The 27,111-nt window shown below is 44.4% G+C and overlaps 1 long non-coding RNA gene across 1 annotated transcript; it reads left to right on the top strand.

Moving 5' to 3' along the window:
• The first annotated feature begins 482 nt into the window (after positions 1–482).
• On the top strand, positions 483–24,564 carry LOC309866463. Its single transcript, XR_014312698.1, has 3 exons — positions 483–552; positions 1,394–1,473; positions 24,481–24,564. It is a non-coding gene; the product is annotated as an uncharacterized lncRNA (long non-coding RNA).
• Positions 24,565–27,111: the final 2,547 nt, after the last annotated feature.

Genomic DNA, 27,111 nt, shown 5'->3' with positions numbered 1-27,111 from the left:
CCGTGATGGGCATTAAGAAGGGCTTGTGATGGAATGAACACTAGATGTTATATTAAGCCTGATAAATCATTGAACTCTACCTCTACTCCATATATTAATTATTTGAATTTAAATAAAGTAAGTAAAAAAAAGAAAGAAAAGAAGAAAATAAGTTCAGGACACCTGGGTGGCTCAGTCAATTAAGCATCTGACTCTTGGTTTCCGCTCAGGCCATAATCTCATGGATTGTGGGATGGAGCCCCTTGTTGGACTCTGTGCTCTGTGGAGAATCTGCTTGGAGATCCTCTCCCTCTGCCCTCCCCCCCTCCCCCACTCACGCCCTCTTTCTTTCTCTCTCTGAAATCAAGAAATAAGTAAGTCTTAAAAAGAAGAAGAAGAAATAAATAAGTCTTCAGAAGAAGAGGAAGAAGAAGAAGAAGAAGAAGAAGAAGAAGTAGTAGAAGAAGAAGAAGAAGAAGAAGAAGAAGAAGAAGAAGAAGAAGAAGAAGAAGAAAGAGGAGGAGGAGGAGGAGAAGAGAAAAGAAGTCCTGGGCACACAGAGTGAGGAAGAAGGTAGTGTGAAATGAGAGTGGACACATAACTGGGGGGCTGGGGTGGGTCAAGCCCTACGGGCTCAGTGTGGCTGTCTATAACAAGAAACCATGGGATGGTTTAAGTAGAACGATGATATACTCTGAATGACTTTTTCAAAGTGATTTTTAAAAGAAAAGAAGCATCGACACCATGTGAAAATGGAGGCCTAGGTCTAGGAGAGAGAAGACAGTAGTTTGGGCAGGGGTGGAGACAGCAGATAGATTGGCAATATATTCTGGAAACAGGACCTAGAGGTTCTTCAATCTTTACAGAACTTAAGAACTTGAGTGCTGCTGGTGTATCAACCCTGTTGTAGTGGCTAGTTGCTGATATCGACCTGGATCTAGGGTGACCCTCTGCCCTTGGGAGGGAGCCAGGTGAAGGATCCACCATTATAACATGGAGGCCAATCACTTCTTGAGCAAGGCGCTCTGAGGGATAAAGGAGACGGGGCCGGCTTCCGATGCAAACCTTGGGAATTGCATCCCTTCTCTGAGCAAGTCTGAGTCCTCGTGTACAAAATAAAGGGATGAGCTAAATAGCTTAGATCCCATTCAGATAAAAATGTCGGTGTCCTTCACATACTTCCCTTTGTTTTGCACGTGTTTTGTGAGTACTAGGGGCAATCATGGGATGGGTTTCTCCAAACACCGTGAATCCAGACTGAAGAACTAGGCTACCAGGATGGGCTCTCTGGCAATTTAAGAGGCAGTAGCAAGCCCAGGCGGAAGGTCCACAGACTCCAGAGCTCCTTGGCTTTGTGTTCTGCTAGCTGTGTGGCCTTGGGCAAGGGACTAAACTTCTGTGTTTCCTCTTTTAGGAGCACTGCCCAGGGTTGCTGCCGGGATTAAATGAGTTAATGCAGATTAGACATTCACTCTCAGAAGCGTCAGACTCAAGGTAAACATTATGTATGTTTAGCTATTACTCTTGATGCTGTGGTTGATATTTTACTATGATTGTGACCTGGGTAGTGATGCCATGGGAATTTTACTAGATAAAGGGCAAGATCCTTTGTTAGCCAGACTGGGTGGATTTATGGTCATGGTCCATTTGCAAAAGCTACCATGGGAAAGAGAATGGACTTCGGGGTCCCACAGACCTATACGGAACCTCGCTTTTATCGTTCATTAGTTCTGGGATTTGGGAAAAGAATTTGGGTTTTTCTGAGCTAAGCCTCAGTTTCCTTCACCATGAATTGGGAATAATGATACTGATCTTAAAGTTCAAGAGGAATATTAGACATGATATCTGCCAAGTGACAAGCACCTACTGAGGTACGTAATTTATTAATGGCATACTCATGCATCCAAAAGATATTTGTCAACAAATTATGTGCCAGTCTCTGTGCTAGGCATCCGAAATGTAATATGAGCAAAACAAAGAAGAAAAGAACAGGTAATTGTGTAGGGCACGTACTAGGGTAATCCTAACTTGTCCAATCAGGGAAGGATCCTTTGAGCAAATGACATTTGCATTATTACTAACATTTGGGTTGTCAATTATGGAAACATTCCTTATTTGACCACAGATCATCTTGTATCTAGCTGTGTGTTTGGTCAATTCAATGTAGACACCGTAGATTAACTGCAAAATGTTCCTGATCTGTGGTGTTAAAGAGAGCTTTCACCCATGTGGCAGGAAAATACACCCCCCATACATAAAGATGTCCATGTCCTAATCCCTGGCACCTGTGAGTGCTTCCTTATATGGCAAAATTATTTTGCAGATGTGATTAAGTTAGGGATCTTGAGATGGGAATAACCTGGGTTATCGGGGTGCATCTGGTCTAATCATGTGCATCCTTAGGAGTGGAGAGTTTTTGCCAGCTGAAGTTAGAGGGATATGAGACTACAGAATAAGGATCAGAGAAAGGTCATGTTTCTAGCTCTGAAGATGAATGAAAAGAGCCACGAGCCAAGGAGTGTGGACAGTCTCTAGCAGCTGGGAAGACAAGGAAACGGGCTGTATTCTAGAGCCTCTGGAAGGGAACACACAGAGCCCTGCTGGTACCTTGGTATTTGGCCTGGGAGACGTGCGTTGGGGGCTTGCAGCAACAGAAAGTTAATACTGTCCACCTGTTACACGCAGCACCAGCCCGGGCGCTAAACCCCGCCTTCAAACTGGGTTAGGTGGAGCCTGTCAGGCCAGACAAAAGTAGCATGACCGAGCTTGTAGTAGCTTTTGCCGTGAAGGTATCTTTTTCTGACTGCACTGTTACAGATCTCTTCAGTCAAGCAGCTGTCTCCCGTGTTAAATAGTCTTTCATCTTGTCAAACACTTCCATTCGCCTTTCTATAGCTTTCTTAGCCAACATGTACACACCTCATCAATCTCATGCCACTGTCTCCAGGCTTTCCAAACCAAAACACTGCCCCGACCACTTTCTTAAAGAGACACTCCTCTCTTTTTCGTTGTGCTCCCAGAATGGCTTCTTCTAGGGGATGTCCTCTGAGCAGGGTCAAGGGAGACTGGGCTGAGATTTTCACGTGTCTCTGTTTTCTGCTAGGAGCAGAAACAGAACAGAAGCTCTGTTACAATAGGAAAGACGCCTGCTTCGGTGTCCTTGCCCTTTCCCTGGCCTCTACACCTGTTGGTAAAGCAGATTTTATCCATGTATTCTCAGGGGTTCGTCACCTACACTTGAAGTCTAAGGTCTGCAAAGACGTGTGTCATGTGTCCCCGTCTTCAGGAATCAGAACTTAGGTCACCTCTCAGTCTCGTCCAGACCTTCCACCTCTCCTTTGCCTTCCTCCCATGTGCTCCTGCCGTGCTGGTCGGGGTTATTTCACACTTCCGTGCCTTGGTCTAAGACCTGCAAGTGGTCGTACCACCGTCTATGACACCCGGCTCCCCAGTCCACTTTAAAAGATCTCTTCCTCCTCCTTCCAGTTCAGTTTAGTGGCCATCCTTTGTGGAAAGCCCCTCCTGCACCCCTCAGTGTGCATGTCTCTATCCTTGATAATCCAGGGTTTAGGAACTTACTTTTCTATTATATATATTTATAAAATGGTGATGTTTATCTTATCAGTTCCTGGGAAGCAGAATGCACAACAGCCTTATGCCTCAGCCTCGCGGGTGCCCAAGCCCTTTGCCATCTCCCTTTGTGACCTTCTTCCTTTCTAACGTGGGCTCAGCTCTCTAGCTTCTGGCCAATGAGATGTTAGCAAATTGATGGAAGCGGAGGTTGGCAAAGCACGGAGGTGGCTGGGCGCGCTTGCCTATGGTGTCTCCGCCGTTGCCGCAAGACTCACCCAACAGAGGGTGAGAGGCTCATAGAGCAGAGCCCAGGAACCTCGACTGCCCAGCCGACCAAACTTGAGCACTGTGAGTGGGTTCAGCGGAGATTGGCAGAGCTCCCAAGACTTGCAAGCAAATAAGTGTTTCTTATTGTATGCCACTGCGATTTTGTTTGTTCGGCAGTGCACTATGGCAGGAGGTGACTGATACGTTCCCCGGTTAAGCTCCACTCTCCTTAAAGGCAGACACTGAGGCCAAGTCTTATTTATATCCACAGGGCTCAAAACTTAGTAGTAACTCAATAAATATTGGTTGAGTTGGAAGGAGAATGATTTTCAAACTCTGTATACATAATAGCAGGTCTGAGTTACTAATACTTTGTCTGGGTTTTTGTTACGCAGAGGGAGCCTGTCATCATTTTTCTCTTGTGACACCACCTTACAGAATCCCCATTAGTAGATTGATCCTTCATTTGTGCAAAGCTGGAGGGAAGCTTACTTCACAGCCGTCTTGCCAACCCCCATGCAGGGCTTCCCTCTCCATAAACCATGTCTGTGTACCACATATTAATTAAAACATCCTGTTTATTTTTTTTTTATTGTAAATACATGACTTCTATAACCTAAGGGAATTATGTGCAGGGGACCACGAGGAAAACGGGGTCACTCATGAGTTAATCATTATCCCTCAACCAGTTCATCGAAGTGGGTGGGGAAGAAGGTGATGGACAAAATAATGGCTATTTAGAAAAGCTCGAAACAAAATAAAACAAAAAAATTCCTTTGCAAGGCCTTGGTTCAGTGATAAACTATGGTTTCCTCTATTGCACTTTAGTTTCTCAGTATTGTTTTTCTTTTAAATTTCAGATTCGCTGCATGTGGATCCACACAAAGAAGGTGCTGAATACATAGGTAGATCGTGGCTCTGTTTTTGTCTTTCTTCTTACAAAAAAAGAAGACAGACAGGCACACACACACACACACACACACACAAGTGTGTGCATACACACATGTGCATAAAAACACATATGTATCTGAATTAGTGGGATGGATGGAGGTGACTCACTCCAACCTTTAAACCCCGTTGACATTCACAAGATGCTAAAAGTCAGCCGGGGTCTCAGCTCTGACGGATTTGCATCTCTTTGAATATGACGCTTGAAAAACCCCAGCGATAGATTAAATTTTGCCAAGGAGAAAATGAGAGAGAGGCTTCCATCTCTCAGGTCTGCTGGGAGGATCTTTATGGTTGATTTACTTTTTTTAAATAAATGTTTCTTTATGTGTTTCCCTCAGTTCCTGCCCAGGCTGTCTCTATCATACACGCTGTAACTTCTGCCCGTCCTATCAGCGGGCGAACAGTAAGTCAGCCTGGTTCTGAGGACAAGGTGAAGGGATATTTCAACCTAAGCTGCATATACCTTCTGTGTTTTCTGATTAAAATGTGCAGGCAAACCTTGGAATAAACTCTACCTGACATGACTTCTAAAATAATTTATGTTCTTTGCAAACCTGGAATGTAGGAATTGATTTTGGTGCCTGTCACTATATTTCAGATGATCAAAAATGGATCAGAGCTTTTAAATGAGTTTAATGACTAAAGAGGACCCTGTTTAAAAAAAAAAAAATCAGTGAGGTCAGAAGACAGAACTCCTTGTCTAAAGCCACAGAATGTTATTTTTTCTTATAAAAGTGACACATAGTCATCATCTAACATTTGAAACATGCAGAGATCAAGAGAAAAAATTATTCTTAATTAAACAAGCCACAGACCCATCACTAACACTGAGCCTAGTTTCTTCCAGGGTTATTTATGACTCTGGATTGCTTTATATGGGTTAACAAATAAAAGAATTTCAATTTTGTTTCCTGATTTTTATCACTTGTAATAGTGATGATGATGAGGAGGAGGATAATATTTGAGCAAAACCAACGTGGAACTTCCTAAAAACTAGGCATATATTGCCTTGTTTGGTTCTCAAAACAACCTAATCGGATCAGTTCTATCATTTCCCTATTTATAGATGCTAAGTAATTTTCCCAAGGTCACACAACGGTACAGATCAAAGGCTGTGACGCCTACTAAAACAATCTGATTCTTGAGTCCTGTGTCCTTAAGCACCATGCTATGATACAAGCTTTTTCAATGTTACAAAGCAATTACATATATATTTATATATGATTGTAATTACATATGTATCTCTATGTATATATATAATTTCTAGTGGTTGCATAATATACCAGGAAGCATTATTTGCCTTATATTTACAATGTGTTCTATGCAACTGTGTCGTACAGAGATGTCTGATGTAGCAACCCTATACTATAACATTATATAAATGACCTATTATATTTAAGCCATTTCCATATTTCTGGACATCCAGTGGTATCATATTTTGCACTTTGGTCCACAGTTGATGGCGGAGTTGAAAGAGCACCAAACGTCTCATTGGATAGACCTGTGTTTGAATCTCATTTCTGCAACTTACTACCAGTGCTTTCTTGAACGAATTGCTATGCTCTGTGCATTTAAGCCAAATGGAGGTGTTAGAGAAATTAAATGAGATGCCATTGGTGCAAACCAATGGTTTTCCCTAGTTTCTGACACATCAGATATGGCCAATATATAGTAATTATGTAACTATGACAAGTTGATTCAATCAGCATGACAACCCAATAAAAAATTATTCTTTATTCTTTTTGGTACATGAGGACAGTGTTGTCGGAGAGGACCAGTGACTTTCCCAGATGAAATTTAACTGAACAGCAGAGGGTCTGATTCTGGAGGAGCTGCCCTGGCACTCCTTGCTGTACGAGATCTAGCCTTAAAGTGCCTTGAAAATTCTGCCCAGCAGTTAAGGATAAGGGGTGGGGGGTAATGAAGGTGGCTGCAGGACTTTCAGTAAGAAGTGGATGAGCTCTGTCCACTGTAGCATGCGGCGTGAGCACGCCCAGGATTGGACAAGGCTGGGGTAAGGAAAACCAGAGGAGAGACACTTATTAGAATTCAGGCAAGTGATGATGAAAGAAATAAAGATGAAAAGACAGTGGAAATGGGGAGGAACAGGTTTCGGGGACTACGGCAGAGATGGGACCTGCAGAGTTTGGTGACTTGGGGGAGACAGGAAAAAACAGAATGACATGTTCAGCTTTTTGTCTACCTAATAGGTAAAACCATTAGTTTAAAATACGAAGAAAGAATGGAAGAATGGAAGACGTCCAGTTTAGTTTTGGACAAGTTGACTTAGTTTCCTAGTAGATGCCCTGATAGTTAGATGTCAGCGTCTGGAAGTTCAAAAGCAGAACCTGAACTAGGTTCACATGCTTCCCGCACATGATGGGGTTGAGGGTGGGGGAGTCCATAGGAACATCCAGGGGGAGCGTGACGATGGGGAAACTGAGAACGGAACATGAGGAAAAACATCATGTAAGGGGCAGGCAGAGACCATCCTGTGTGTTAGGCTGAGGCAGGCCATGTCGGGATAACAAATGAAGCCTGTTATCTGAGTGGCTTAGCCCAGCAGAAGCATATTTCTTCCTTGTGCAAAATGTGATGAGGGCTGGCAGGGGCTCTCTCCTCTAGTGACTCAGGGGATAAGCACAGTTCCATGTGGGGATCCCAGCTGTCCACAGCTGGCTTCCAAGGGCTCGGAGAAAGGGGAATAGCGTTCATCCAGGATCTTAGCAGTCTTATGTGGAAGAGATGCCTGTCCTTACCCACAGTTAACTGCAGGCTACCAGCGTAACTATAAAGAAGACTGGGAAGGATGAATGAGCACAGAAAGAAGAAATGATATGATGGATGAACACGCAGCAGAGTCTACGTCCACTCTCAGGTAGATTTCCAAAATCAATTATGAGTTTTAAGACTCTTTCAGGCATTGTTCACATAATTACGTGTTGATGTTGTAACTTGGGTAGGTAGAGGCTTGAGATATGATGGTATCGCGCAGCTCTGCTCCATGGAGAGAGACAGGAAAACAGCAAAAGACCGAAAAGGAGCTGGAAGGAAGGTCCCAACTCTAAAGACTGTGCAGTTGGAATCCAGCAGAGTCTACAAGAGCTTTGGGAAATTTGGTCCAAGGGAGGTCCCTCTGCCTGGGAGGGCCCAACTATCTAAGGTGAAATTAAACTCAAAACACAAGATGATATCCAATCAACTGTCTGACAGCAGGACTCTAGAGCCTCAGGGAATATCTAGAAAATCAGAGAGCTGGGCATGGAGACAAAGTCAGAAGTCCATCATGTGTCCTGGGGGCAAACATTGACTTTAGCCAATGCCGATGCGTAATGCCAAAAATGTCCGATATGAGGATTGTGTTATAAAACAAACTCTGGATCTCACCCTCAAGGGGGCTTTGGGGTGATAGACATTCTGCGTCAGACAGGATTGCATCAGATTCCAAGCAGGGCAGAGCTCCAAGAGTACAGAAGAATCCAGCTGGGATATTCTAGGGAAGGTTTCCTGACTCATCTTCCATGCAGGTGGTTGGTCTGGCATTTAGGTCTGGGTTCTGTCTGGTCTCTGCTCCTGATGACCTATGTCACGCTGGTTCAGCCTTTTGTTCCTCACCTTCTCTGAGTGTTGCTTTCCTAATTCCTGAGTGGGGAGGGAGCAGTGAATTAGGTGACCCACGAGATTTCTTCCCCTTCTAAATCTACTGATCTGTAATTAATTGAGGTATTGTAAAATGCAGTGCCCGTTAATGCACGCCGTTACGCAAGCTGTTAATCATAGGCAGCTCTTTCCCACATTCTGAGTTAATGGGTTCTGAATGCAGATTTAGAAATTCATTTCGTGGGGCATACAGAAGGGGGATGTGTATCAAAACCACATAAAACTTCTCATGAAGTTTAATTGCGATGCACTTCCCGAGAGAGGCAGAGCTGTTACCAAGCAAGAGAAATTCTCTAACGCATGCCGAGTTTGAAAATAAAACGGAGTGCTGCTCATAACCACACTGGTGATATGAAGAAAACCCAATAGCTCGAAGCACTTGGGGGTTAAACATTCCTCCCTGCTCCGTCAGAGGAGCACCTCTTCCGAGCTTAGCGGATTCTCTGTTTCTGCCACACATGAAAGTGCGGGTCTGGTGAAGCTCGTTCAGTGTCAGGAAAACTTGGTGTCAGGAGCCCCCACTTTGCCCTTCTGAAGAGGTCTGTCTGGATAGCAGAACTTCTGATGAATCAAACACTCTTAATTCTTTTTTCCCAACACCTTCCCCATTACCGCCACCCACGACTCCCAGACCGCGCTGTGCTCCGGAAGACAAAGTGTGCTCTGGACCACTTTCTCTTGCATTTTGGATTAGCCCCTCATGTATCAGCAAACTGTCTTGGGAGAAGCTGGGGGTCAGGTTCCAGGGCAGACTGTGCATAAGAGCAAAGTTCTTGGAAGAGAGGAAAGGATGAAAAGACACAAGGGCAACCAATCCCTAAGGAAGAGCCTGGTGGGGGAGGGGGTGAGCACAGCCCTTTCCACTTGTCTGTGCCCCTCCCACCTCTTCAGGCAGGTGTCACACCCAGCTGGCACCAGTGGCCTGGCTTGAGTTAGGAGGATATGAGGCACCTAGAATTTCAGGACTTGCTATGGTCACACATTTAACAAGTAAAGTGTCTGAGATGAGACTGGCTCCTACTTGCTTATGCAACACATTGTCCCCATGCTTGTCCCCATAGTTACCTCCCTGCACCCACCCTCTGCGCTGCTGGGGCTGCTTCCTTGGCTTCTGCTGCTGCTAATGTGCAGCTGCACTGATAACTCCTTTGCTTCCCCTTTGCCTGTTGTTCTTCTTACTGAGGTCACTTGCCATTTGCTTTATTTGCTAGGAACTCTAACGGGTGTAGCCACCCTGCTCGGCCATCAGATCTCCACGAAGATCTCTCTGAAGTTTGGGAGGATCCTCCACCTTATTCCAATCACACAGCTAGGAAGTGACCAAATGGAAATTTGATCTGAGTTTAAAGACCATCCTCTTGCCTGTAAGCTATCCGCTTCCATGAAGACAAAAGAAAGGGGCTTTTACCTGGGGCTTCATAAGACAAAGACCCTTTCCTAGGTACCATTTCTCTTGAGATGTAGGAGTTAGATCAGATCGGGAAGGGGGAGACCAACACAGTCCTGGGGTGAAAAAAACACCTAAGAAGTATAGATCATGTCACGTGGAGCCTGGCAGTATGAGGGCAGGGCGGGGGTGAGAGGAAATCCAGACCCAGGAGGTGAGAGGCTTCTGGAGGGCCGACAAAGAAGGGACCGTGGAGACTCACAGCATCGCGGAACCTGCTGGGCCCCTAAAGGGTATCTAGGGAGGAGCTGTGGACGAGAGGAAATGGAGGGAGGGCTGGGGGCATGGGGGAGGAAAGGAAGGAGCAAAGAGGGACTGAGGAGCAGAGGCAGTATCCTTGCGTCTCTGCTTTCACAACTGGGTTAAGACTAGACCTTTCCAGAGACACGAAGCCTATCATCTTCTCTACATCTGATCTCCCAGCAAAGCTGTATGACAATTTTGGGATTGATTGATTGATGATTGATTGATTTTAAGATTTTATTTATTTATTTGGCTCCCCACTGAGCAGAGAGCCCGATGCGGGACTCCATCCCAGGACCCTGACATCATGACCTGAGCCCAAGGCAGAGGCTTTAACCCACTGAGTCACCCAGGTGCCCCTGGGATTTTTTTTTTTTTTTTTTTTTTTTTAGACAAGTGACACAAAATCCCATCCTAGAAAGGGTAGTATGTGCTAGTGGTCCTCAAAATGATTTCTTCTCCTTCATGCTGACCCTTGGGCTCACTGCAGAGGGAGAAGGTGGAAGTAGGGACAGCATCACAAAGTACATCAAAAGAAAGGAGTGAGGGACCCTCTCTCTTCTCTGACATCTGCCTCCCATGCATCCCTGAACCAGATCTGGGACCTCCTTGGGGTTCAGGCACATCATCTGCAGAGGAGGACAGGACAATCTTGCCTTTCAAGATTGAGGTCACTTGAGACCCAGAAGGACAAATACTGCATCTCTCCACGGTCTCCTGAACTTCCCCATACACATTTCTATGCTCCTCCTCGGAATAGTGTTGGGACCTTGGCAGGTGAAGGATTATTATATCCATGATGGAGATGTGATCAACCATGTCATCCCTCGGGGATATGAAGTGGCTTTCCCCAGATCACACTGAGGGGAGCAGAGTCAGGGGTGGGACTCACATCTGCTTTCTTTATGTAATGCCACCTCTCCAAAAATCACTCCCACAAGGGCAATCCCAACCCCAACCTTCCCTGGAGTTTCATCTTATGGGACACCCTATGTGTAAATGGGCCATTTGGATCATTGTTTTTGGACTGCTCCTTTCCTTATAAACTATCCCTTAAGGTCCCCAGTTGTACAAATTCTCAGAAAAAATTTAATTTGCCTGATATATTTAGAATTTTGAATGAACGTTTTGCTTCAAAACTTGGTTGGAAATGAATGCTTTTCTTGCAGATAATGCAAAACAAAGCCTGGGTTTAAAAATAAACAGAGTGCTAAGATGACAATTATATTGACAAGAATTCCATAAACAAGCCCAGCTCCAGATCAGATGCCTTTTCCACGGCATGCCTACCTTTAACATGTTGGTATTGTACTTTGTCTCCCTACTTAATTAAAACTGAGTACCTAACAAGGACCATATTACAAAAATACTTTGTTTCAGAACTTGGCTTTACATGCTGCCGTCAAAACAGCCATGTTTCTAGCTGCATTTCTTGCCAGCTTTGCTATATTGTCTATTTCTATTTGCCAGGTTGTTTTTTTTCCCCCCTTTCTGTTTTATTTAGGAACAAATACTTAACTCTGGCCCACCTCTTGAAACACCCTCCTCACCAGAAATTCACCCTATGGGTAGATTTTCGCATGACACCTATTTCAGGTTCTATTTTTCCCTACCTGATGACTCTCAGATTTATCAAACATCACCCTGACCTGCCATGGTTCCCCCTTGCCTGTTGAATTCATCCAACACTTCTCTTTCTGGCTTTCAAGGTCTTTCTTGACAAGTCTCCAACTTACACATTCCAAAAGCATGTCATGCACAGACTATTTAACATTTATGCATTTACTTACCAAGTAGCTACTACATTTTAGACATTGTGGTATGTGCCCCTATCATGTGCAAAGTGGTGAGAGAGACTTAGTACCTCTTTTCAAGATGTTCACAGAGTCCTGGGTGAATAAAGACACAGGCAAAGAAATTATGTAGCTAGCAGACCTCAACAGCGGTTACATGGATGTACAAAATTCTAGGCTGGTATGAAGGAAGGATGGGTCCCACTGAAACTGGCTCCTGGAAGGGGTGGCCTTTGGATGGGACTTGATGAAAGAGCTTTTCAAAGAGAGAGGTAGGGGAATGTCATCATGATGAGGGCACAGCAGGAGTCCAGAACATTTCCCTGGAAATGACCAGTGGTCTAGTACATTTGGGACACCAAGAGTAGTTGGGGAGATAAACTGATGAATCAGGTAGGAAAGAGATCCTGGGAACAGTGTGTGTAGGGCCATGAGTGCCACATCAGGGATACAGAATATGACTCAATCAGAACATTTTGGAGTGTCCAATTCACCAATCAATTTAGACACCTCATTATTTTTCCCAAGACACCAAGACACCTGGCCTTGCTCCCTCCAGGACTTCACCCATGTTCATCTCTTCTGCCTGGAGTATTATATTTTTGTTCATGAATTTGCACCCTTCCCTGTCTTTTCTGTCTAACCTGGAGTTCATCTAAAGTGCTTATGTGCAAATGTATGTGTGTATAGAGTGTTTTACTCTCTGTACCTGCTTTTAATCTTTTAGAGATTCCTTAATGTTTCTAGTCTACTAATAGCATTTTTGCTTGTTTTTGTGGATTCGTTCTGTTTTCTTGCCTGGTTTGAAATATATTCTCTGGCATTTGTGAGATATTTTTGTGAGCAGTAAAGTAGCTGCCATCTTGAACCCATCACACAAGTTCTTTAAAGAGCCCAGAATCACCATTTTACTTTTCTTCCTCACGTCACAAACTTAAAAAAACAAATCACGCTTAGCGAAATAAGTCAAGCAGAGAAAGACAACTGTCATATGATCTCCCTGATATGAGGAAGTGGTGATGCAACATGGGGGCTTAAGTGGGTACGAGAAGAATCAATGAAACAAGATGGGATTGGGAGGGAGACAAACCATAAGTGACTCTTAATCTCACAAAACAAACTGAGGGTTGCTGGGGGGAGGGGGTTTGGGAGAAGAGGGTGGGGTTATGGACATTGGGGAGGGTATGTGCTTTGGTGAGTGCTGTGAAGTGTGTAAACCTGGTGATTCACAGACCTGTACCCCTGGGGATAAAAATATATGTTTATAAAAAATAAAAAATTAATAATAAATTTAAAAAAAAACAAAAACAAAAACAAAAACAAAAAACAAACAGACAAACAAAAAACAGAACAAAAATCTTTCCCTCATACACAAGTAACAGAATATTGGCATTTTCTTCCTTCAATGCCGTGAGGTGACATTTCACAAAATCACATACAGAAGAGTTCAGCTGTCCATTGACCTGTCCTCTTCCCCAACCACCATCAGGTAACTCCACAATAACGCACAGAACAGAAAACTCCTCTTCCTTTATGCCATTCAAGGCCACCTGCTCTATTTCATTGCTCTTGGTACACAGAGCTGAGTACCTCGGAGAGGCCCATGTATCCTTGTTGAATGAATGACCACATCCATGCCACATCGTCAAATGCCTTGAGTAAGTTAGTTTTGGTGACAAGGAGATTCTTTGGCTTCTTTTTGTACCTTGGAGAGACTGGACATTCATTTGATTCTTAGCATTTGCCCTGCAGTGAATTGAAGGATGCTGGCAATGTTACGCAAATAACACAGAGCCACCAAATGCACAGCATTCACACCACCAGGGCACAGCACTGCCCCAGCTAATGGGTCCCCTGGGAGGCCAGACCATTTCTCTTGATGTCAGCCATGTTAAAGATAATGCTCTGAATCAAGCATTACAGAACTGTGGTGGGAGACTCTCAAGGCAGGAGTCTATTTTTGTTGCTTTTACTTTTTCTATTATAATATTAATGAGGACCATTTATTTACTACTTACTATATGCCACACCCTGGGTTATATGCTTTGCAGGGTTATTATATTTAGTATTCACAAAAAAGGTTATGAAGCAGACACTACTATTATTCCCATTTTATGGACAGGGAGACAGAGGTGTGGGACTTGAAATGGCTCCCCAAGGTCACCCAGCAAGTACGAGCAGAATAGGATTTCAAACTCAGGTTCTCTAGCATTGGCACTTGAGCTCTTAAGCTCCTTACCATCTGCTCAAAATATCATCCAGGGCCCAGGGCCAGAATTACTTAACTTACAGATGTCAGGGACTCCTTCCAGATTGTTGGAGCTGAGACCTAAGCACCTACTTTTTTTTGATATTAGAGAACCAGATGTTCCTTATACATACCAGAGATCTGAAGTCATGACCTTGCTTCTGTAGAGCCAGGGAGAGGGAACCCATGGATCTGAGCATACCTGACGGTAGAAAGCAGGAGAACCACATGTCTCTTAAAGGCGGGAGTGGGGTGGGTTGAACTCTGGATAGGAGTTTCTCTGTCAAGAGTAAGAACTTCCCTGATTCCATTCTTGGGAATCTAATGATGCCCTGGTTCTGGGGTGGCCAAAGTTGATGACCACGATCTCCTGGATTGTCCTCTCTTTAAGCCACATGTACTTTGGAAGCAATTTCCTAAATAAGAGCCAGTGCTGCAGACCTGCTCTGAGGGCCTCCAGGCTCCTCGTCTTCTGAAGTGGCTCTTCCATACCTCTCACTCCTGGCACATCTGACACATTCTCCCCCTCCAGAAAGACATCCTTTGGGACCCTCCTCCCCCAATCCCTGGCAGAGAGAGGTTGAGGCTGAGGTGCTTCTAGTCACAGCACAGCTCATTACAGGATTCTAAGGGGCTGCTAGAGGCATGATACGCTCACTCCATTCTGGATGGCAGCCGAGGGTCGCTGCCTCTGTGAATAGATGGTGAACCAAGAAGGCAAATACCCTCTGGCATTCTCCATTGCTGGACTTCTCCTGTGGGAAAGTTGTTCTTCCCTAACAATCAAGACTCTTTAGAAGATTGCTGGGTTCTTATAGTGGGTCTTTTTTTGACCTCCACCGGCCAGGATTCCACAAGCTCCTAAGGGCACTTAGAAATGTCTCCCCCCCCCCCACAACTTGAAGCCACAAAATTAGCAACGAGATCTGTTGTCTTTGGAAAATCCATTCAATACAGGAAATGTTTAGAGAACACTGTGCAGACTCTGAATAAGACCCAGATCTTGTCACAAGAGCAATCACGTTCTAGCTGGAAATGGGCAATAACTTTAAAAGCAAAAGCCAGCCTAGAAGAATATGCTAAGTCCTTTGTGAAAACAGATGGGGCATTTATTTTATTGCAGGTATGTTCTTAGTGAATTATACACCCTAATGATTTCAACCGCATGGGGCATCATCTCAGTTCAGATTCAGTGTTATCTTTGTGCTGTATCACCACTTCCCTCTACACATTTTCCAAAAATATAGGATGCTTCCTTTAGGGTATGAGTTAACCAAATGAAGAAAATACACCCAACCAAGAACTATCTGAAGGTCATTACTGTGCCTTATTTCTTGTTTTCTGGTCTGCCTGAAGTTTAGGGTCTTCTAAATTTTGGACAAGCGAGTGAGTAAGGGAACGAGGATGCACTGCTTCCTGAGATTGTAAACGGGCTTTAATATTTGCAGTGTATTTCCCCAAGTTCAAAATCTTACCACATACTTTAGCTTTTCTGACTTTAGTGAATGCTCTGCGAATAAGCAAGTGAGATACTATTTTTTCTCATTCAAGAAAACTCATTCAGTGAACACGGAGTTGAAAATTTCTAAGGCTTTCACCCCAGCACATACATGCAGAAGTGGACAGGTTGCACCTTGATCTTTGGTCTGCCTGGCTTTTGATCTCAGGCCGATTCCCCTGTATGACCCCAGGACACCGGAGAGGAATACCGTTATTACCATAACTTAGGTTTTGTGTTTTTTTGTGGATTATTAATCTCTTCCTGAGTTTTAATTCAGGGATTATTAGTCTTCTTACCATTTTCAATAATCAGCCTATCATAAAATCAAAAGAATATCCAGTCAAAAGGAGTTCACTTGATTCTAGTGTTTGATCGAAGCATTTACATTGGTGGGCAGTGCACTGTCTTCATTTCTGAGTCAGCAGACATACTCGATCACTAACACTCTCCTCTCTTGACTTTCTGATTGTCACTTGCTTCTGTCCCCCTCCTCTGTCACACTGGCTTCTGTCCTTCTGGCTTCTTCTGAGTCCTTTTCTTTTGTCTTCTACTTAACAAGTCCCATTGCTCAGGTCTCTGTGCTAAGCTTTTTCTACTTGCACCGTCTCTCCTTATTTCATTTCTTCTACCCTTCGTGGCTTACTTACATCTCAATGCTCATGGATTCCTAATTTTTACCTCTGACCCATATCTCTAAGCTGAACATTAGACTCATGTGCAAATGCCTACCTGGAATCTCATAGAACTTCTTTTCCATTCAACAAATACTTATTCATCACTTAATGTGTGTTAGGTGTTCTTCTAGGCATTGGGAATACAACAGGGAAAATATTTCAGGTAACTTATCCCTCCATAACTTATCAAAGTGGAACATCATCTCTAGAAACTTAATTTGCCTTAACATAATAAATGCACTGCCAATCATCCAGCTGTCCTGGATGCAGATCTATGAGTTGTTGCAATTCTTCTATTTCTCTCATTTTTCCAATTCAGTCCTTCAATAAGTTCTAAATGTCTCTCACTTTCATCCACTTCTCTCCATTTTCTTTGAAAGCACAACTAGTCCAGAAAGACCATCATCATCTTCTGGCCACATGACCACCATAGACTCCAGACTTCCTCTCTTAGACTCTTCAGGCCATTTTCCTCACCATGACAAGACTGACCTTGAAATATGATCAGACCAGGTCAGCCCTTGATAAACACCAGTGGTGCCTTTCCATTGCACTTGGGCTATGATTATTTACACAAACAGCCCATAAGTTTCTTGTGAAAGGTGGCCCATGGACACTTCTTCAAACTCACCTCATATCATTCCTTCTTCATCTACTACTATCCTGCAGCCCCATTAGTCTGTGTGCTGGGCTCTGAATTTGCTTCAGCTCTTTCACCCTTGGAGGTCTTCCCATATGCCAGTCCCTCTGCCTGGATGTTTTCCTTCTATTTGTTGCCTGGCTCCTTCTTAACTTTTTACGTTAAGCTTAATTATCTGTTCAGAAAGGGTTTCTTTGTACTCGCTTCTTCCTTCCTTCCTTCCTTCCCTCCCTCCAACTCTGCCAAAGAACTCCATTTTTTAAAGAACTTATTACAACTTGGGATCACTTTATTGATTTTTTTGTTCATATTTTTTTTTTCATTTCCTTCCCCTATTAGGGCTACAAACATACTGAAGGTAGACACCAAGTTATCTTGTTCACCAGTTTTATTCTTTATGATGAATCCAATGTCTGGTATGAAGTAGGCCTGCAGTGAATATTCATTGATTGAATGAATGATTATTTTGCCATCGGAAAGATAGACTAAAGATACTTTTGCTCAAATTTAATCAAATATTTTAAAGCCTGCTATTATTTTTTTTCTGTATAAAAACATGAAGAATAGCCAGCTCAGTGTTCTGTTAACACTAACAAGACTATTCAAGTTAAACATAGAATAGTTTTCATCTAAGTACACAGTCAATAAAATATTAATGTTGTCTTTCTTCTAGACCACAGGGTCACACAAAGAGATGGTTAGGGAGCTGTACTATATGGTTTCTGGGTTTGCATCTAATGGCTTTTATCATCTGCTCATGCAAGTTTGAATAAATCTTAACCACAGATTGTTTTGGAGACCCTCCTCTATGGGAGACTCCATGGGGAAAAGTGAGACACCTGAGTCTTCGAGAAGCATCAGTCTGTGAAGAGAGGTAATTGCAGATACAACTCAAGGAAGACAATGAACATGTACAAGCATTTGGTAAAGATACAGAGAAAACATATATTCTTGGACTGGATCAGAGAAAGAAATCAAAGTTACCCCTCTAATATAAGAAGAAGCTTCATGGTGGTGGTGGCATTTAGTTGAGCTGTTAAGGTGAAAATAGTAGAATGACAAAAAAGAAAAAAAGTCAGTAAAAAAGAAGCACATGACATTGGCGTTCTACTTCACAGGTTGAGAAGCACATTCCATGTCTTATTTGACTCAGAAATCCTCAAGATGATGGGGCAGGCATTATTACTATTTTGTTATTGCTGTTTAGTTGTTTGCCTATTTTATACAGGGGATTAAGTAAGAAAGAATCAGCATGTGTTTCCCAGGGACACCTGTTTAATGGCAGCAAGAAATCTTGAACCACAGCTTGTGAATCCACACTTCTGAGCTCAGCTCTGTGCTAGGCTGCCTCATGTATGCTGAATGAAATGAGTGACCCCAGATTACTCCTCTTCATCCTTCCCCCCAGCTCATGCCCACCAGGTTGAGAAGTACCCTGCAATGACTCATCTCCTGGTAGAGGGCTAGTCCTGACTCATCAAAACTGTCACCTGTCAAAAAGTTCCCTGAACCCTAAGGGGGAAAATTTTCCCTTTTTAAACAGTCTCAAGAGCAGAGAAGATGTCCAGGACCCTTGCCTCTTGGGCCCACTGGCACTTTAGAACAGTACATGGCACACTGTGTCTATTGGCTATTTCACAAACCATGAACTTTAGCCCACCTTCTCTTCCAGAGCTCTACATATTCCAGGAGAGCCCTTTCTCTTGGAATGGAGTCATTTAAGGTGGTCAAGACTTCTCTCTCCTAATTAGCTAATAAACAAGTGTTAGCAAGATGGCAGCAGTCTAGTGCCCTGGGGATCTCAGAGAGGAAATGTGAGCACAAGGATGCACCCTAAGACTGATCATCACTGCAGTCACTCAGATGGAAGGAGGCCATTGCTTGGATCTTGAACTAATGCTTCTTGTCGCAGCTTAAGTCACTGGCTGCAGGATGGGCTGACAACAGGGAAGACAGCATGACAAAAAGAGGAGTGCCAAATGTGTTTTGGCAGGGGCACCTACTGGCATCTCACTCAGTAGAGCATGGGGCTTTTGATTTCAGGGTCATGAGTTCAAGTCCCACGCTGGGTGTGGAACCTACTTAAAAAACAAAATGAAACAAAACAAAAACCCAAATGCTTCTGAGGAGATGAGAAGACCTGCATTTCAGAGTATGCTGTTCTACTAAAAGGGCCTCAAGAGCCCTTCTTTCAATATGCAAACTCTGTCCCACATATTAACTGATCCTTACTCTAGCCAACCAACCGCACCATATATGCATACAGGCACCTACTTCTCATTACATTTCTGGGCACTGAGAGCAAGGATAAGGTAAGGGGAGGGTATATAGGGCATGCCAATACAGATATAACTTATTATCTAACTGGCCAATTCCAGAAGGATGATATGGTGCAGACCAGATGGGGGAGTTTGAAAGGTTGAGAAGACAGTTTCAGTTTTTATGCCTAATGAAAATCAGGCACTTTGAGACATCCCCTGTCTATTGAAGGTGTCAGACACCAGGGCCCCAGGCTCTCAGAGAACCTGCCAGGAGTCAGAGGCATCAGATAGAGTGTGAGAAGGTCATCATTTAAGTGATGGTTAAGATTTGATTTCACACCATTGCCTCTTCTGTTAGAACCACTGTTTCATCCTTACATTGTCCTTAACCCTCTGTTAACCTTGACTGTTGGTTCAAGTGGGCTACGCACTATAGCTTTGTGGTCGTGGTGCAAGGAGGAATGAGTCGCGTGTTGGTGCTGAGTGAGGGACCAAGGGAGGTGGTCAGGACATAGAGAGCAGCCAGCATGGTTTATCAGTGATGAGAGGAAGAGAGGCCATGGGGATGTGGACACCCAGTGTTCTGAACTCAGAATGCCTTGGCAGTATTGGAGAAGACATGAATGCCCCACTGACTGTGTGTCAGGGCAAGCTAAGGATGCAGGCTGAAGGCAGGGCCCAAGGAGACAGTGCAGCCCAACTCCACAAAACGGGCCGACGGGACACTTTATGAATCACATCAGGCCTAGGCCAGCTCAGCGGGGCTTCCGACCCCACAAAGGACGTGGAGCTGAGTGGCGAGTATGTGACCTTGTACATCCCCAAAGAACCCAGGGTCTCCATCCAGACCTCCCCAGACCCCCACCACCAAGGTCTTCCTTTCTATCCTGCTTGGTCTTCTGCTTCATCTGCCTGACCCTTCCCGGATGGATTTCTTGTTGCCTCTGAGTCCAGGCAACCAACAGAGCAGCAGGAGGAAACATGCGGATGCCTTCGTGTTACTGGTCAATTGGAAGAAATTCCCAGAAAGAGGTGTGGATGGTTTCCACGCACTTAGGAAAATAGGCAAACCTCACAAAAGGCTGAGCTTCGCAGCTGTGCGATGCCTGCGTCCACGCATTTGTTCATTCTTTCCAGCGCTGGGCCCCCGGGGACCCACCCGCTCCGCGAACCTCGGCTACCGTGCATTTCAGTCCAACCTGACATCTCAATGGAGCCGTTTCTCCTTCACCCCAAACCTCCATCTGTCCCTTTCCTCCTCTTTTCCTTCCCGAGGGCAGTTTTTTATTTCAGAAGAAAACTTATGAAAATTGTTGAAACACGCATTACAAAGCGAAACCTTATTTTTTTTTTTTTTTAACATTCAGCAGAGAGCTCCCCCCACCCCAAAAAAGGCAGCCATGTCAAAGACACTGCCTCCCCCCTTTGACATTCATGCAGTGCTCAGAGTCAGCTGGGGTCTCGGCTCTGACAAATTTGCATCTCTTTGAATGTGACGCTTGAAAAAAGCCGGAGCCGCTAGATTAAATTTTTTTTTTTTTTTTTTCCGTCCAGAAAATGAGAAAAGCCTCTATCTCTCTGCAGAGTCTACTGGGAAGATCTTTATTCTGATTCTTGTTAGAATTGTTTATCACCCTGACAGGCCAGACTCGGACGAGATAAAGGCTCCGCTCCATCACGGGGCCTGACAGTGGTAGGACATGCAGAAAAATGAAAGGAGCAGGAGAAAATATTATTAATAGATGCCGACTTGCTTTGCCTGCATGGCACGTCAGGGAAGGGAGAGGGGAGCCATAGCTTGATTGCAGGCCTATGAAGTTCTGTCCAAAAAAGAAGCTATTTTTCATTAAGTGATAGAAGGGCCTTTTTCATGTTCTTTCCTGAGGAGCTGATAACTTATGCAGTTTATTCTAACCCTGCTGATTTCTGTCAGGGGAAGAAAACCCCTGAAAGATGGCTCTGACTTGTCCTTTTCAGGAAAGGAGGCTGGCTTGACAGACAAACACAGGCGAAGTCGGGAGGCCTGGCCTGGACGGGCTCACGGCCCGGTCTTCTGGTTGGGAGCATGCTGGATGCTATGAGTCTGGGAGGGATGTGGAAGGGGAAGGAAGCACTGAGTTGAGAGCTTCTTTGATCTCAAAGGGGGTTCTGTGCACGGAGATGCAGAATCTCCGTGTGGGGGTCAGTGCGGACGACTCCCTGGAAAGGAGTACTCGGTGCTCCCATTCACAGGTGCCCTCCCTGCCGCATGGCTGTTCCCTATTGTACCAGGCTGCCGTGGACGCCGTAATAAAGTAGCACAGGCTGGGTGGCTTGAGCAACAGATTTGCATTTTCTCAGAGCTCTGGAGGTTGGGAGTCCAAGATTAAGGTGTTGGCTTGGTCTCTCCCTGGGCTTCTCTGCTTGGCATGCAGGTTTCTTCTCTCTGTCTGCACGCCTTGGGACCCATTCCTCTTTTTATGAGGACACTGGTGCTTTTAAATAGGGCCCACCCTTATGACCTCATTTTACTTTCATCATCTCCTTAAAGACCCTGTCTCCAAAGACTGTCACATTTTGAGATCCTGGGGGTGAGGTCTCGGATGTGCAGATCTGAGCAGGACACAATGGAGTCCTTACAACTGAGTCTACACAGTAATTTCTTCCATTTGAGCTTCTTTGGATTCCTGTGGCAGAAGCTGAGCCAGACGTGGTGCCCACAGAGTCCTTCTTTTGCTTAGGAAAGGTGGGGGTTGTTCCACTCTCTCTTGTGATCAGGCCCTTGGCACGAAGGGGAAGGCCCTTAAGAGGGTCAGACATGAGGGGGCTGGCCTCTGACAGCATTTCCTTCCTGACGGAACACCTGTGGGGCAGGGGGAGGAGTCATGAGCAGAGCTTTGCTGGAGTGTGCAGTGTCTGGACTGAGGAACTGAGTCCCCCAGGGCAAGCCCTATAATGCTCTATGCCTCAGTTTCCTCTCCTGTGGAACTGATGGCATTTTAGTGGCTGTCCATACTGAATGAGGATTGAATGGGACAGGGGAGAGGTAGCAGCTCCTCACTTACACTGGGGGGTCATCTGGATACTTGGGTTGATCTCTGTTGTAAAGGGGTGGTCTGTGGCAGCATGTTCCATGTCCCAGCCTGCTGGCCACGCTCCCACGGGCATCCTGTGAGTCTGGATGCTTGGCCCTTGTCCAGACATGCACTAACCCAGAGTCGGAAAAGGGTCTGTCCCCAGCAGTGAAAATGAACTCCTTTTGTAAGCTGAGCTCGGACCCTAAACTTCTCTTCCTGACAGCCTGGCTGAGAGCTCTCTGAAGACTCCACTGGACATTCCACCATCAGGAAAATGCTGGAATTTATTCAGTTTCATAGTTTGTTATAGTGGGGGTGGAGTGGGAAGACAATCTTGGGTAAACTACAGATACGTGACATTTAAGGGCATTTCTACTCTGTGGGGTCTGGAACATTTGAACACAATGGCCTTGGATTTGACATAGAATAACACTTGTGCTTTGTCTGTGTCATTTGCTACCATAGACCATGACTTAACCCTTTTGAGGTTCAATGTCCTTGTGTCTTAGTGGAAATGATAATACTGGATAGAGTTGTATTTTATAAAGTATCTTCATTGCTTACATAACCAGTGAAGTACCACAAGTACTCAGTTTACAATAGTGAAGCTGCTGCTTTTGCTGTTGACAGTGATGATGGTGATGATGGAGACGGTTATTTGCTTGAAAAGCAGTAAGCACGTGACACTTAACATGTGCCAGACATTGTCCTTGGTCTTTTCTTGCTTACTTTGACCTAATTCCTACAAAACCCCTAAGGACTATGCATCACTATTATCCCCATTTTAAAAATGAGGACCTTGATGCTGAGGAAAATTCAAAATTCAATAACTTGTCACAGGTCACACAACCAGTAAGAGACTGTACACCTGGCCTGGATGATAGGAGTGTTGGTTGAAGAGTTGGGCAGGGCCTTTCACTCTACCACATGAATTACAGAAAAATAACAGGATGCTGAGGTGAAGCCCCGTCTCTCGTTCACTCCCAGCAGCATCCCCATACCAGGTGGTCTGGGGAGGGGGTTAGGATCCAAGAAGTCTGTGCTTACTCTAACATCTAGATATGAGCTATAACTCAGGTTGGTTGGAACTCTTGACTTACTGGGGACAGACCACAAGCTGAATCATGCAGTCTGATAGAAATCATTTCAGCTCTCATAGATCTCATAGTAGATGATCAATACTACCAAAGGAACTGGAGGACCCCATGTGTAAGGACCTAGCAAGAGCATGAATAGACAGCATGGTCACTGCAGGGGTTCATCATGGACTTGCTTAACCTTCAAGGAACAGGTTAAAAGTCATCCCCTCCATAAACCCTTCCTTACTCTCCCAGCCTAGGAGACTGCCTATATTCCACAGAAACTAAGCATTTAACATGCCTTTGCAGGTGTCACAGCACAAGGTGATCATATATTGATTAGTGTGTCTTTTCTTCTTGGCTTTCCCCCTGGACTGATGAGAATCTGCAGCACCTAGGGCTCTTTCTGACACCAAGATGGTGTTCAGTGAATGTCTGAGAATAGAACCATGGAAAATAAATAGTCTATGAATCCAAAATACATTGAATATGAATCTTAAATCTATAGGGAAAAAAGAACCATGATATTAGAAGGGAGTGGATGTTTAATTCTGAGAAATGAATTTTGGAAATAATGATGATAATAAAATTAATATCTCAGAGTTACATTTCATTTAAGTCAACATATACATAGGCACCAGGCTGGTAGGGGCAGAGGGTAGGATGCAAGGATATATGGCACAGGAGCTTAGCCTTGAGGAAGCTTCCTTCGCAAGATAAGGCGGCTCTTAGAGATGCTCTGTTGTCTCTGAGTAACCCAAGGGAGAGGATGAGGCTTGCAAATAGAAGGATGGGAGACTCAGAACTGAGGCTTTGGGTCACAAGAGTAGAACTTTCAGGGGTGAATGGGATTGATCTAGACCATCAAGGGGACAAGAGCATTCCAAGAAGAAAAAATGTGTGAGTGAAGATGGGCTGAGAGCAGCTATGCTCTCATGAACAACTATCGTGATGCCAGAGTGAGCTTTGGGCTTGGTGTTAGAAAACATGCATCCTAATCATGGCTCATCCTGTCTTCAGTGTACCTCAGTTGACCTACCCGGGTTCGTAATCTGATCTCTAAAATGAGAGTGGCCACGTAGATGAGTGAAGGATTTTTTTTTTTCAGCCAAGTGAGTCGGGTAATCCATGGGTTTCCTCTCTTTGGTGGATTGAACATGAGGCCCACTCAGAACTGACTAATATCCTTTGGACACTGTGGTGTGGTGAACAAGCTTTGGAGCTGGGGTAGGGGCTGTTTTCTAATTTTGACTTCTCTACTTTAAGCCACTTCTGTTTAGTTCAACCAGCATAACCATGGTGCCCACTAGGAGCCAGCCATTGGGTAACATGGACACATTTGAGTTGAGAGGGAGTGCTACTCCCAAGTATGTTAAAATAACAGAATTAACTAAAGGACTATAGCGGGTGTGCAGGAATTTCGGTTGCCCTAGTTGCATACCCTTAAAAATAAAGCTGAGTAAGCAGATTCCATTTTTCTCTCAAAAAGCCTACAACCTAGGGAGGGGAAACCATATTTATTTGTTCTTCTTTTTATTCATTTCTTACATATGTATTTATCCTCTCAGAGCCTCAGTTTCTACCGCAGTTTCTACATCTCTGAATTGGGACCAGTGCTGGTTTCACCTTCACAGGATTGATCTGGATGCTATTGGATAGTCTTAAGGATAAAGTATATAAAGTTTTTGCATAGAAGCTGGTACCAGATGAGTGTGTGTGTGTGTGTGTGTGTGTGTGTGTGTGTGTGTATGTATATATGTGTATATATAAATATATATATATATATATTTATTTCAAGGATTCAGTCTGATAATATGATTGTGAAAGCAGTTTTCAGGGTATCAACTTTGTTTCTCAAAGCCATAATTCTGACAGACACACTGCTGATGACTCCTTCATATAAATAAACTTATAAACATGCAATTACCTGTTATCATGATCCGGTTAAAACATGCTAGCTGTCAATTTAGTAGATTCGATTGACGGAACTGAAAACTCCGGAAACTTAGGGAACATCAACTCGTTCTTGGAGGAGCACGATCTCCCTTATGTGTGCCTCCCTGCGCTCATGGTCCATCCGTCGGGGCAGGGCAGCCGCCAGGGGCACGGCCTACTGCTTGGACAGTTTTCATTTGTACTCTTCATTGTCCTCGTTGTCGCTTGTTATGTATGTATATGTGTAAGTTTTGAAAATTTGCCCTGCTCAGCAGTAAGATGGCAGCGCCATTGAGAGTCACCGTGGATTCCGTGTCTCCAACAGGACAGTGGGGTGGGAGCCCCCATCTCTTGTTCACCCCCAGGAGCATCAAGTGAACAGTAGCAGGTGGGTGATAACAACTCGGCCGTAGCTCTGGGAACCAGTCGAGTGTAGGCGCCCGTGAGGGATTGTGGAGTTGAGAACAGACCACACCCTGAAGGTCAGGATGTTTTGTGACCTCTTTGCTTGTAGCCCCACCACCTCCCCCATGTGGCCTGGTATCCTTGGGGGGATGCTGTGGGATCCTGGCTCCTCGTGTGGCACAGAGGAAAGGAGGGAAAGTGGTTTGGGCTGCCTGCAGGGCTGGTTTCTGTATTTTCTGACTTGGAGCTGATGAGGGAATGGCGGCATGGCGTGGGTCTCAGGCCAGAGGCCAATGAAGGCAGTGGCGGCAATCCAGGCTGTGAGACTTGCAGGGGCCTGGGGCTGAGAGGTGACAGGCTGAGGAATGCAACAGAACACACGGGGCTCTGAGAAGAAGCAGGGAGAGACTCTTGGGCCAAGTTAAGACACTTCAAAGTGATCATGTTGGCAGGGGAATTGGGAAAAAAGCCGATGTTTGGGGCTGGGGGGCGGGGGGAGTAGACACATGCCCATAAAGGGCCTGAGAAGACCTTCAGCCTTCTGGGATCATTAGGACAGGTCTTCCCATGCACAGTCAGAAAATAAGGACTGGACAGGTGAATATTTTTCCAAATGTTCCATTTTCAGCAAAAGATTACAGGCATACAAGGAAACAGGGAAACCTGGCCCTTTCAAATGAATAGAATGTATCTCGTGAACTGACAAAGAAACATATGATTCAAATTTGCTTATATATTATATATTTATATATTACATAATATATAAATATATAAAAATATGAATATATTATATACGATGTATATTTATATATAATTCATATAAAATGTGTATTATATATATTTGAATATATATGAATGTATATAAATTCCTTGCCCAGAACAGTTTTTGGTATGAGGAAGATGATAAATAATTATTCAGTGAATAATTAACAAATAAAGAAAGGTTTATGGCTGTTATTGTAATAATTGCTACTGTGGGCCAAGCACTCAAGCACTGTCTTGGGTCTTGAGGCAAACTTTACGTTGTGGTTTAGTAAGTATTATGATACAGACAAGCACAAGATACTCTATGGACTAGAAGAACACCTGAAGTTGCCTAAAAGGGAAGTCCAAGAATGGTTTCTGAAGAAGGACTGCCTGAGTTTGGGGTTACAAATTAATAGCAAGAGCCAAAGATTGGAATGGGAAGTCTGAGAGGGAGGCTAGTGTGTTCTAGGCAGAGGGACCAACATGGACAAAGGCGGTGTGACTCAATAGAACATATAAACTAAATGCTACAGGTTTTAAATGCGGGAATGCAGGAAGCAGCTGCACGTGTCACTGGAGAGGGTGTTAGACACCACTGACTGTCAGCCATTTTAAGACTTGTCCTAACTCTGAACAGATGCAGAACTGAGTT

The sequence above is a fragment of the Mustela nivalis genome (assembly GCF_964662115.1).
Source record: "Mustela nivalis genome assembly, chromosome: 6".
Taxonomy (NCBI): Eukaryota; Metazoa; Chordata; class Mammalia; order Carnivora; family Mustelidae; genus Mustela; species Mustela nivalis.
The sequence above is the reverse complement of the archived record's forward strand: the minus strand, read 5'-3'. Positions and strand labels throughout refer to the sequence as shown.